At 40.7% G+C, this 11,252-nt stretch overlaps 1 protein-coding gene across 1 annotated transcript in view; it reads left to right on the top strand.

The window, feature by feature from the left end:
- Positions 1 to 3,859: 3,859 nt before the first annotated feature.
- MAP3K2 (mitogen-activated protein kinase kinase kinase 2) overlaps positions 3,860 to 11,252 on the top strand; it is an 86,429-nt gene continuing 79,036 nt past the window's right edge. Inside the window, exon 1 of the mRNA XM_044242695.1 lies at positions 3,860 to 4,320. The gene's annotated coding sequence lies outside the window, so the exon portion shown is untranslated. The remainder of the gene's footprint in view (positions 4,321 to 11,252) is intronic.

The raw sequence follows: 11,252 nt of genomic DNA, 5'->3' as shown, positions 1-11,252 counted from the left end.
CTGACAAGTGACGATTCAAACTGGCAACCAAGGTCAACCTCAACAGCCGTAAGTCATGCTGATGATGTGACCCCTGATAGGTTGTGATAAGAAAGGCATGCTACCTCTGTGATAGTCACCCTCAAATTCATAACCCTAGGTTAAGCATGAGAAAAACATAAGACACACCACAGTGGAGGAAAAGTTTACAAAATACCTGACCAGTGCTTCTCAGAACTGTTAAGGTCATCAAAAACAAGGGACGTCATAGTCAAGAGGCGCCTAAGTCAACAGGAGGACAGAATATAAAGTGGGATACTAGATGCCATTCAGACACAGAAAAAGGACATTAGGTAAAAACTATAGAAATCTGAATGAAGTGTGGATTTCACTTAATTACAATTTATTAATATTGGTTCCCTAATTTGACAAATGTTTCAGATATTAATAATTGAAACTGGATGTGGGGTATATGGGGACTCTCCGTACCATCTGCTCAATTTCTCTGTAAATATAAATCTGTTCTAAAAAATTAAAAGATTATGAGAAAGAGAGAAACAGAGAGTGAGAATGAATATATGAATCCTTCCCCTTTCCTGTGTAGGATGCCAAGCTATTTGGAGGTGAGGAAGTCACCTTCTGACAGCAGAGATGACAATTCATGGCCTAACCAACTTGGGCCCCTCTATTGGGTTTTCGCTATATAAGAAAAGAATCTTCGCTCTTCAAGCTGTTTTGGGCTAGGTGTTTTGATCCTTGAAGCTGAATGCATCCCAACGGATAGTCCTCAGATCACTTCCTCAGCTACCGCTGTGGTTTAGATCTTTATCTCCTTACTCAAGATCTTTAGCCTGCTTAAACACCCTTCCTTCCTCATCTGGTTGCTCTCTTCTCTGGATTTACCCCCTGGCTACATTTCTCCCAAGATCCCAAGGCCAGCGACTCCTACCCTTCCCAGGACAGGGTTATTCTCTTACACTTCCAAGCTTGTGTACACTTGAGTTCTTCTGCCTGGAATGCCCATTCTTCCATCCTTATTCCTCCCAGCAAATAACTTCCTGAATTTAAGTTTCAGCTCACCATGTGTGACGGGCAGGACTCTCATATGTCCCTGAAGATCCCACTGGTAAAGATGGCCTGCATAGCCCTTGGTACTGTGAATATAATGAACTATACTTTTATGATTAGATTATGTGGTATGACATAGTTGATTTAAAAAAAAAAGATTTATTTATTTTAGAGAGGGGGTGACGGGCTGAGGAAGAGAGAGCCCCAAGTAGACTCTGCATTCTGCATGGAGCCTCACACAGCTGTCAGTCTCATGACTGAGCTAAAACCAATGGTTGGATGCCCAACTGACTGCACCACCCAGGCACCCCAGCACAACTGATTTAAGAACGGGTTATCTGGGAGGGGCTGATTTAATCATATGAACTTTTAAAAAGCAGAGAGTTTTCTCTGGCAACAAAAGAGGAAGTCAGGCAGAGATTCAGCATGGGAGGGAAATTTGATTTTCAAGAAATTCTCTGTTGTTGGCTTTGAGAACAAAGGGCAGGGTCACATGGCAAGGAATGCGGGGGGGGGGCGCTCTAGAAGTTGACTGCAGGCCCTGGCTGATTGCCAGCAAAGAAATAGGGACCTCAACTCTACAACCACAAGGAAATGAATTCTGCCAACAACAAGAATGAGGATGGAAGCAGATCTTCCCCAGAACGCCCGGATAAGAACCAACCCAGCTGATGTCCTGATGATACCGAACAGAGAACACAGCCATGATGCCATGCAAACTCTGACCTAGGGAGCTATGAACTACTAAATAGGCGTTGTTTTAAGCCACTAAGTCTATTGCCATTGGTTATGCAGCAATAGAAAACTCACATACCATGCCTCTCCTCTGAAGTCTTCCCTCACTGCTCAGCGCACCTGTGACTTCTCTGCTGCTGGGGCACCTCACACACACACACAGCCCTGCTACGGGGCAATTCATTATTATAATAATCCACTTAGCAGTCTTCCCTCCTCACAAGATTCCAGAGTTCCTGAGAAATGTTGGAACCTATCACTTCATCATTGCAATCTCTGGCACAGAGCAGGAAAGCAAAAAAAAACAAAAAACAAAAAACAAAAAATAACAAAAAAAAACTGGTTAAATGAAGTTTAAAAAAAAAAAATCCTAAGATCACAAATTTGTAATCATATTTACTAAAATCGCCAAAGATGCAGGAGATATAATGTCTTAGCAAGAGAAAAAGTTACCAATGTAAAAAGAGAATGGAGGAAAAAAATGTTAATATTCATGTAGGGCTTTTCTGAGGAACCAGATGTGAATGAAGTCTCTAGGTAAGTTGGTGAGGGAAGAAGTAAGCAGAAGTATGAGGAAAAATTCATCTCTACATTACTTAGTAAACAGGTATTTTTGAGTGTCTGCTATGCAGTCCGGCCAGAACTGTGGAAAACAATACAGGATTTAAATCTTGCCCTCAAAAATACTAAGAACTCCTTTCTGTGGCATACCAGGCTTAGAATGTTAGAATCAAAACACTTAAAAATCTTGACTTTATTGATTCTTCTCCTACCCACTTAAGCCCCCATGTAGCATCACCACTTCCTCATATCAGGGAGATCATATGGAATACGCAGGAAGGGGTGAGATCCATAATGTACCGAGAAACCAAGTAGACGCTGAGCGAGGGAAAAAATGGCACAGGAAGTTGTAAGGGGGATACTTGAGGAAAGAATAGATGGGGCGGAAAAGATGTTTCCTGGGTCAGAGTAGCGTGGGCTAAAAACAAAACAGGTCACTTCGCGGTGGACCTCCAACGCCAACACGATTGAATTGTGTTTTATCCTGAGGGCGATGGAGAGTGAAGGAAGGAATTAGTGAAAAGAGATTCAGGTTTCAGATTATGCTACTAGCTCGAGGGGTGGGGTGTCAACTCATCTCTGAGCTTTTTCCACATGTGTTAAACTGGGAAAGTAGTACTTGCTGGACCGACCTCGAATGGTGATAGGAACTAAACAGAGAACAGCTGTAAAACTTAGAAGGCCGAACCCCGGTGTGTGTTGGGGGGGCGTGGTTTACTGTTGACAAGCTGACAATAATTTCTAAAGTCCTTCAGTAAAAAATTCTGGGGGTGCCTGGGTGGCTCAGTGGGTTAAGCCTCTGCAATAGGCTCGGGTCATGATCCCAGACTCCTGGGATCGAGCCCCGCATCGGACTCTCTGCTCAGCAGGGAGCCTGCTTCCTCCTCTCTCTCTGCCTGCCTCTCTGCCTACTTGTGATCTCACTCTCTGTCAAATAAATTAAAAAAAACTTAAAAGAAAAAAGAAAAAAATTCTGCAATGAAGTACGAAAATCAACAGGCAGATGGCTTGGGGCCTGCAAACAACATGCTACGGACTCAGAGTCGCTCCCAGTCTTTTATTGCTCTGCTGCTCCGCGCCGGGCTCAAAGCCCAAGCAGGAGACGCTCCCCTGGGTTTGCTTGGAAGTCTCGGGCGCCGAGGACTCCCGCAGAAGGTGGGGGATATAGGCGCGCGTGCGTGTGCCGGGCGCACTGGGACCCGAGCCGCGGCTGCGAGATAGGGGCGGGGCTCGCGCCGGGGCTGAGCGGGGCTAGGAATCCCCGCACTGCCCAACGCTGGGGGAAGCAAAGCGTGTGTGGGCGCAGCCGGCCACTGCGCAGGCGCGGGCACGGTCCTCTGGGCCTGCGTGCGGCGTTGCAGCCTGGGCGCGCGCGCCCGTGGCGGGTTCCGCTCCCGGCGGGCGGAGGGCTGCGCGCGCACAGGCGAGCCGGCCGTGACGTGCGCCGCGCTACGCCCGACGTCACGGGTCCGTGTGTAGTGGCGGCCCGCTGCCCTCAGCGGCGGCGCCTGACGAAAGTGGTGCGGCCGCTGGGTGCGGTGTTCAGGGGTCGTGCGGCGTGCGGCGGCTACGAGGGCGAGGACGACGACCGGCAGGCCCGGCACCTCCAACCGCGGAGTCGCCGCTCCTGCCCCTTCTCCGGCCTCTGGCGGCGCCCGGCCCACGGCTTCCTCCTTTCCTGCTCAGCTTCGCGCGGGCCTCGGGGCCGCGGCGTCTAGAAGTACCGAGGGGAGCCGAGAGGCCCCGGTCGGCCGCGACCGTCCACGCGCAATCCACCCCGCCCGGCGCGGGCTCCATGTGAAGGAGGGATCCGGCCCGCGCCAGACTCCTCGCGCGCCCCTCCGGCCCCCGGGGGCCCGCGGCCTCCCCCGACAGGGGGGCGCGGTGACAGGCCGCGCGGGGGCGGAGGGGCGGGCTCGGAGGCAGCGGCTGCCCCTCCTCGGGCCTGCGGCTCCCTACGTCCCCGCGGAACGGCCGGTACGTGCCTGTGTTTGTGTGGGGCGGGGGCCGCGGCGGGCCTGTGCGCAGCTCCCCAGGCGGGGATTTCGCTAGGTGGTTGTCCTCTGGGTGGAGAGATTTCGGGGGTCCCCGCATCTTGTCCTGAGCCTCAAGTCTGAGCGCAGTAGACTGCTGGGCTGTGTAGCTGTCAGACACGTACTTTGCATGGATTTTAGAAGGAAGATTGCAGCTGCCCCCGGGAGAAGAAGTGGTATATGCAGTAAGCGAAAAAGTGCTTGTCTTTGCACTGTCACATTGTGATAATCTACTGATTGGGAAGGGGGGAGGGTGATTCTTCAAGCTTTAGGATTTACCGTTGGGCCGGCAGTTGTCTTGCTTTGTCTGACTTCGTCTTTTCAGCACAATGAGGTCGGTACGTGTCTTCCCATTTTACAGATGAAAAATTGAGTCTCGGAGAGATTAGGGAATTGCCCAAGGTCATGCACCTGGTAATTCGGGAAGCCCTGTTTCCCATGTATGTATTTTCTGTAGGACTGTATTTTTGAGTCTTGAAAAAAATTATGTGAGGAAAATGAGAATAGTTGGAGAGTTTCTTCCTGGGAGTAAATTCTAAACGTAGGTAGATGTAATTTTCTTGTACTTAGGCTGTTCAGTGTGTTTTGCTGTGGCTTAGCCAAATGGCTTTTTTTTTTCTTTTAAAAAATTACTTTTAAAGGGTGGCGCTGGGCACCTTTACCCGTTTGCAGTAAAAAAAAAAATTAACAGAAAAAAGAAATTAACTTTTATTAAAAGAAGAAATGTAATAAAATTAAAAAAGGATGAAACAGAAAAGAAATATAATTGGTAAAATGCATATTTCCTGAAAAGTTAACTTTACTTGTGCAGTTTGTTCTTGACAAATACAGGGAACTCGCAGTTAGGTTATTAGCTTGAGATTTCCTTATTGCAAAACTTGTTGCTGACTTGTGTGGCAATGGCTGAACATACTTAGTACTATTGGTGCAGTCTTATGCAATATTTCTGAGTTGTCAAAATTAGTGTGTAGAATATCATAGAAAGTTATCTTGTAATGGTGTGATTTTTTTTTCCCTTTCATTGGTGTGTGGTGCTTATAAACCAAAAATTGTCGTTTTAACATTGGCTCGTATTATTTCTTTGATTATAGTTAGGAATAAGGATATTTCTTTTTATAGAAGAAAATATTAATAGATCCTTTGAATAGCGGAGGCTTAATGTATAGTTAGAAATGTTTAAGGAATGTATCCTATTACAGTACTCTGATTTTCTGCAGTGTATTACCAGGTTTAAGAAAATTTGTAGTTGAATATTTTTGTGTTGTCTGTGGAGAAAAGGTCAAATTATAGTGTTGACAAGTGGTTAGTTCATAGATTGATTTGTTTGGTTAAAATGTGAACTATTTTGAGTCCTGTTGATTTATATTGAGTGTGATTCCATTATAGAATGGTTATCTTGGCGTGATTTCCATGTGTCTCTTTTGAGAAAAGTAACTGTTAAAGGCTTATTTTTAAAAATTAGATTACATTAGGGACTGAGTCTAGTAATGGTTCTTTCATTTTTAGTTCACCTTGCTGCTACCAGAGCCGTAAACTGTGCTTAATAGATGCTGTGTTAAAATGAAGCCACGTTAAGGTCCTGACAGCTTTGGTTTTGGGTTCATCTTTTTTTCCTTTGTAGAGTTGGAGTTCTCTGAGCTCCTCAGTACCCTCCCCCAACTTTTCTTTTTAATATGAAATAATTTCAAGCATACATAATTTCAAACATACTGCTAATAGAGTGAACATCCGTATCATGATCCTCTAGATTCAGTATTGACATCTTGTATTTGCTTTATCTGTAAATATGTGTGTATTATTTTTGGTTCAACCATTTGAAACTAAGCTGTGAACATTATGACACTTTATCCCTAAATATGTCAGCATACATTTCCAAAGGTGGACATTTCCTAACTTAGTCAAAATACCATTATTGTTAATTTTTTTAGTTCATATTTTCTGATCAGTAATTAGTTGATAGTTTCTTAATTGATAATTCCTTAATGTAACCTAACATTCATATTTAAATCTCATATTTAAATCTCTCTATGTATACTGTTTGGTCATTTATGGTTTTTTCACACCCAGTCACACCAGACCAAGATACAAGATTTATTCACTGCATTTGGTGGTTAAGTCTCTTTGATCTCTTTGAATCTAGAACAGTTTCACCTCTGCCTTTTAAAATGAAGTTGCTTTTTCTTTTCTTTTTTTTGAGATCAAACCAGTGGTCTTATAAAATGAGTAACATTTTCTATTTGTCTGATTCCGTACCACCCCCCCAATAGTGTCATTTAGTTTGTTCCTCTGTTCCCCTGAATTAGTTAACTGTAAGCTAGCTTTAAAGGCTTGATTAATTTCAAATTAAATATTTTGGGCAAGAATAACCCTTAAGTGATACTGTGTAGTTCATATTGCTTCCCATCAGGTCAACCATTTGAAACTAAGCTGTGTCCCATTATTTGTGATGCTGAGTTTGATCACTTGGTTATGGGGGTTAAGGTAAGGTTTATTTTCCCCACTGCAGTTAGCAATCTGTGGCATGATAAATTAGCACTGTAGTGCTAGCTGTTCTCCAATAATCTGTCACTGAATAGTTGTAGCATATATTGCTGACTTTTAGGCTAACTTTTGAATTTCAGTGTTATTCTTTTGTTGGTATATATATATAGAAACAAAAACCACAGGAATTATAAAATATCCTATACAACTATATTAATCAGATTCTGATTTTGAGGGTTTTAAAATTTTTTAATCATTAATTAAAATTTATAAATTGACATTTTTAGTTGTGAATTCCAGGTATCGCCTGTTATGAATTTAAAAAACCAAACCTGGCTTCTGAAAAATGGGGAAAACTCAATGCCTCTCTTTTCCTGGACTCTCACTGAGGGAGTGTGTTTAAGTTTTCATTAGCCCATATTTGTTGACAGACAAAAATAACTAGAAATATAGTAAAGGAGGAATGGATTTACTAAAAACATTTTGAGAAAACTCTGAATTTTCTGGTATAATGCAAGGAGCACTGGACTGAGGGTGAGAATATCTGAATTGTAATGGTAATTCCACCACTATGAAGTTTAAGAATTAAAAATTTTTTGACTTCACTCAGTGTTCTCATTTTGTAATGACCAAGTTAGTAAACATTTATGAGTTGATTTTTATTGAAATATAATTGATACACAGTATCCTATTAGCTTTAGGTATATATCATAGTTATTTAATATTTTTTACAATACAGAATGATGTCCACAATAACTATAGATACCATTTGTCACTTTACAAAGTTATTATATTATAATTTTATTGGTTATATTATCTATGCTGTATATTACATTCCTGTGAGTTATATATTTTATGAATACTGTGATTTCTGATAACAAGTATGTTGGCTACATTTAGAGGTGAACCTCATTTTAATTAAGCCAGGTAGAAATAAATCAAATATATGTAATATAAAATTGAATTTATTTCCCAACTAATTAACTGACATTTAATAGGTTATTGGTTTTCGTTACTGCTTTAGAGAAGTTTCATAATAGGATTTACTTAAGTTACACATTCTCTTATTTTTTTTTAAAGATTTTATTTATTTATTTGACAGAGAGAGATCACAAGCAGGCAGAGAGGCAGGCAGAGAGAGAGGAGGAAGCAGGCTCCCTGCTGAGCAGAGAGCCCGATGCGGGCCTCGATCCCAGGACCCTGAGATCATGACCTGAGCCGAAGGCAGCGGCTTAACCCACTGAGCCACCCAGGCGCCCTACACATTCTCTTATTAAAAATATGATTTAGGGGCACCTGTGTGGCTCAGTTGGTTAGATGTCCCAACTCTTGATTTCCTTTCTGGTTGTCTGCTTGGGAGTCTCATCTCTCCCCCTCTGCCTCTTCCTTTCCCCTCCCCCACAGCTGATGGGTGCTTGCAGGCACAAGTGCTCTCATCTCTCTCTCTAAAATAAATAAGCTCTTTTAAAAATATGATTTAATTCATTAAACAGTTTACATGAAGTTTTTTCACACCTTTTTGAACTGTATATATAGAAATGAAGAATCTTTCCCCTTATTCTCGAGTGTTGTGTGAGGTATAGCTTTCTATCTGTACACGTACTTAGGTTTATAAGAAATGCGTCTGTATAGTTTTTTTGTTTTTTGCCTTGTACATCCCTGGGATTTATTGGGAATATTGGTTGACTGTATTTTTTATGATACTAATCATGGATTGGCTTTGTATTTTGTATTGTCAGTTTATTGTTACTTAACTCTTAGATTGTTGTTTAATTTTTTGGTTACGCTTTGTCTTCCCAATTGCCAGGATAAGGTAGAATCTTTGGAATCTTTTCTCTGACTTGCACACTGCCTTTCTTCTAAGTGCTGAAGAGTGTTTTGTTTGAGATTCATTAATTTTATAAGCATTATGTGGTTTATAAACTTTGGGAGTTTTTTAAAAAGGTAATTTTTCCCATTTGTACAGTTAGTGATTTGTGTGGACTTTAATCAATAATTACTAATTAAAAAATAGGTTAAGATATGATTTTATCAGCATTCTTTGGTAATTACCAAATTAGGTCCCCTCATCACCACTACCTGTGAATGCTCCTCAGGCACACTGCACCTGCCTCTACCTTGGTACTCACCACATTGTTCTATAATTATTTCCTTGTCCTCTACTAGGAAGTTAGCTCTAGGACAGAGGCAGTGTTTTGTTGATTTTGGTGCACCTAGATGACTGGAGCCAAATGTTTATTGAATAAATACAGAATTGACAGGCAGAAGGGACCTCTTTTCATAGTGTCCTAAGATTCTTGGAAGGTGGTGCCTACCTAATCACTGATCATTTACAAAAGGTTTCTTCTTAATTTGTTGGTTGTTTTCTTTGTTCTCCTTTGTGGTATTGTTTATTTAGCAAATATAAGCATTTTCTACATTCTAGGCACTGATTTAAAATAGTCACTTATTCCCCACTAACAACCCAGTGAATTAGTTACTGTTATTATACTCCTATTACAGATTAGGGAATTGAAGCACAGAGATAGTAAGTAACTGGCCCATGTTCACACTTCTTGTGCTTGGTGGAGGTGGAGCTTGAATGCAGGCAGCCTAGCTCCACAATCTGTGCTCTTAACAATCGCACCTTGTTGCCTCTCTGCTTTATTAGGGCAACCAGAAAATTAGATTTGCTCGCCAGAGTACTGCCATTACCATTCATGGAGTGCCTGCTATGTACCAGGATGGGAGAGCATTTTAGAAGACCTTGAAGAGGAGACAGTACTTGAAATGAGTTAACATTAGTAAACTCTACAGATGACTGATGGTGATTATAATGTTTATTGAAAAAAATTAAATATAGAAAACATAAGAAAAAATTAGTAATCAGTAAAGAGTTTGTACTTGGGAGTCAGATCTGAATGTGAACTCTGCTGTTTATCCTTTCTATGCCTCATTTATGTGTAAAATAGAGATAATGGTACTTATAGGTTTGTCATGAGGTTTAAATGAGATAATATGTTTAGTATAGGGCCTTGCATATAAAAAGTGTTCAAAAAAATCTCCCATAGTTCACTTAGGTTATGTCTGTTTTAATGTATGTAGAAACCATTTTTTTTTATGTGATTAGGAATGGTGATGGTTAGTTTAATTTTTTAAAAATATAAGGGGAATTAAAAATGACACATTTTTACTTTAAATGTTTTATTTTAAAAAAACCATGGATATGTAATGAAGTCTGAGTTATGTGATCCATCTAGAATTGTATGATTATTCCTTTTCGTCTTTTACAGTTTATTCACCTATTCTCACTTTAACAATAGTTTTTTTGAAACTAGCCTTTGAGTTTTTCTAAACACTCAACTTCATTTTCATGGAAACAAAAACTGTCTTCACAGTCACAATTTCATTGGTTTATATAATATCTAAATTGTATAATTATAACAAATACATAAACATATTTGATTCTTGGTATGTTGATGAGTGCAGAAATGTACTGGTTTGATAAAAAATAAGCTTAATTAATATTGAATGTTCCAATATTTTATCGGAAGACATTATAGAGAGTGTTGGTTAATTTGCCAAGTTGGTTTGTTAAGGAGGTTGGATAAGAAAATGTTGATTCATTGCCTTCTATTTCTGAGTTCATGGGTGTATGTATTGTACAGATATTTAAGTGAATAAGAATGTAGATTGAAAGCTCATAGTCATTGTATCTCAAAAATTATCTCAGTTCTTCCCACTCCCCACCCCCCGCAATCTGTGTCTTTGTTTTTTCTTTGTATTATGGTTCTTTGGCAATGTGTATAGTTTTCAGGTTTCCATTCTCCATCCTTCACGTTTGTCATAATTTCTCAGTATTTTCATATCTATTATTTTACTTAGCATTCTAGGAGAGCTGCTTGTGTTTGACACAGTGTGGTTGCATAACCACATTCACAGTTCTGCTCTTTTGCCCTCCAATGTGTACTAAAAAATATTTTTCATCTAATGAGTATTTCTGTAGTTGAATTTCTATTATCTTGATAATCCTTGGTTTTTCCCATTTTTCCCCCCACTCACATCCTTGTTTTGGTTCTCAGCCTGGTTTTTGCTTTAGCTTTTATGTTTCATAAAGGCATGTCTCTGGCATTGAGGATATCACACAATTTTCTACAAATTTCAGACTGTATCTTGAGAGGAAGAAGTAACATTTGAATGTCTGTTACATGCCAGAAGCCTTACACACATTAATTTTACAGTAGCCATGGTAGATCATATTCTGATTTTTACAGGCAAAGAAATTGAGGCTTAGAGGTGTTAAGAATCTTGTTCATAGTTGGGGATTTTGCTTTGCTCTTCTAGTTAGAGCAAGTTCCTTAGCCTTTCTCAGCCTCCACATTGTTTACATGAAGCATTCTCCTTGGAAGTAGCTTC

This window comes from Neovison vison, chromosome 3 (genome assembly GCF_020171115.1).
Source record: "Neovison vison isolate M4711 chromosome 3, ASM_NN_V1, whole genome shotgun sequence".
NCBI lineage: Eukaryota > Metazoa > Chordata > Mammalia > Carnivora > Mustelidae > Neogale > Neogale vison.
Note: the sequence above shows the minus strand (reverse complement) of the source record. Positions and strands in the feature narration are given on the sequence as shown.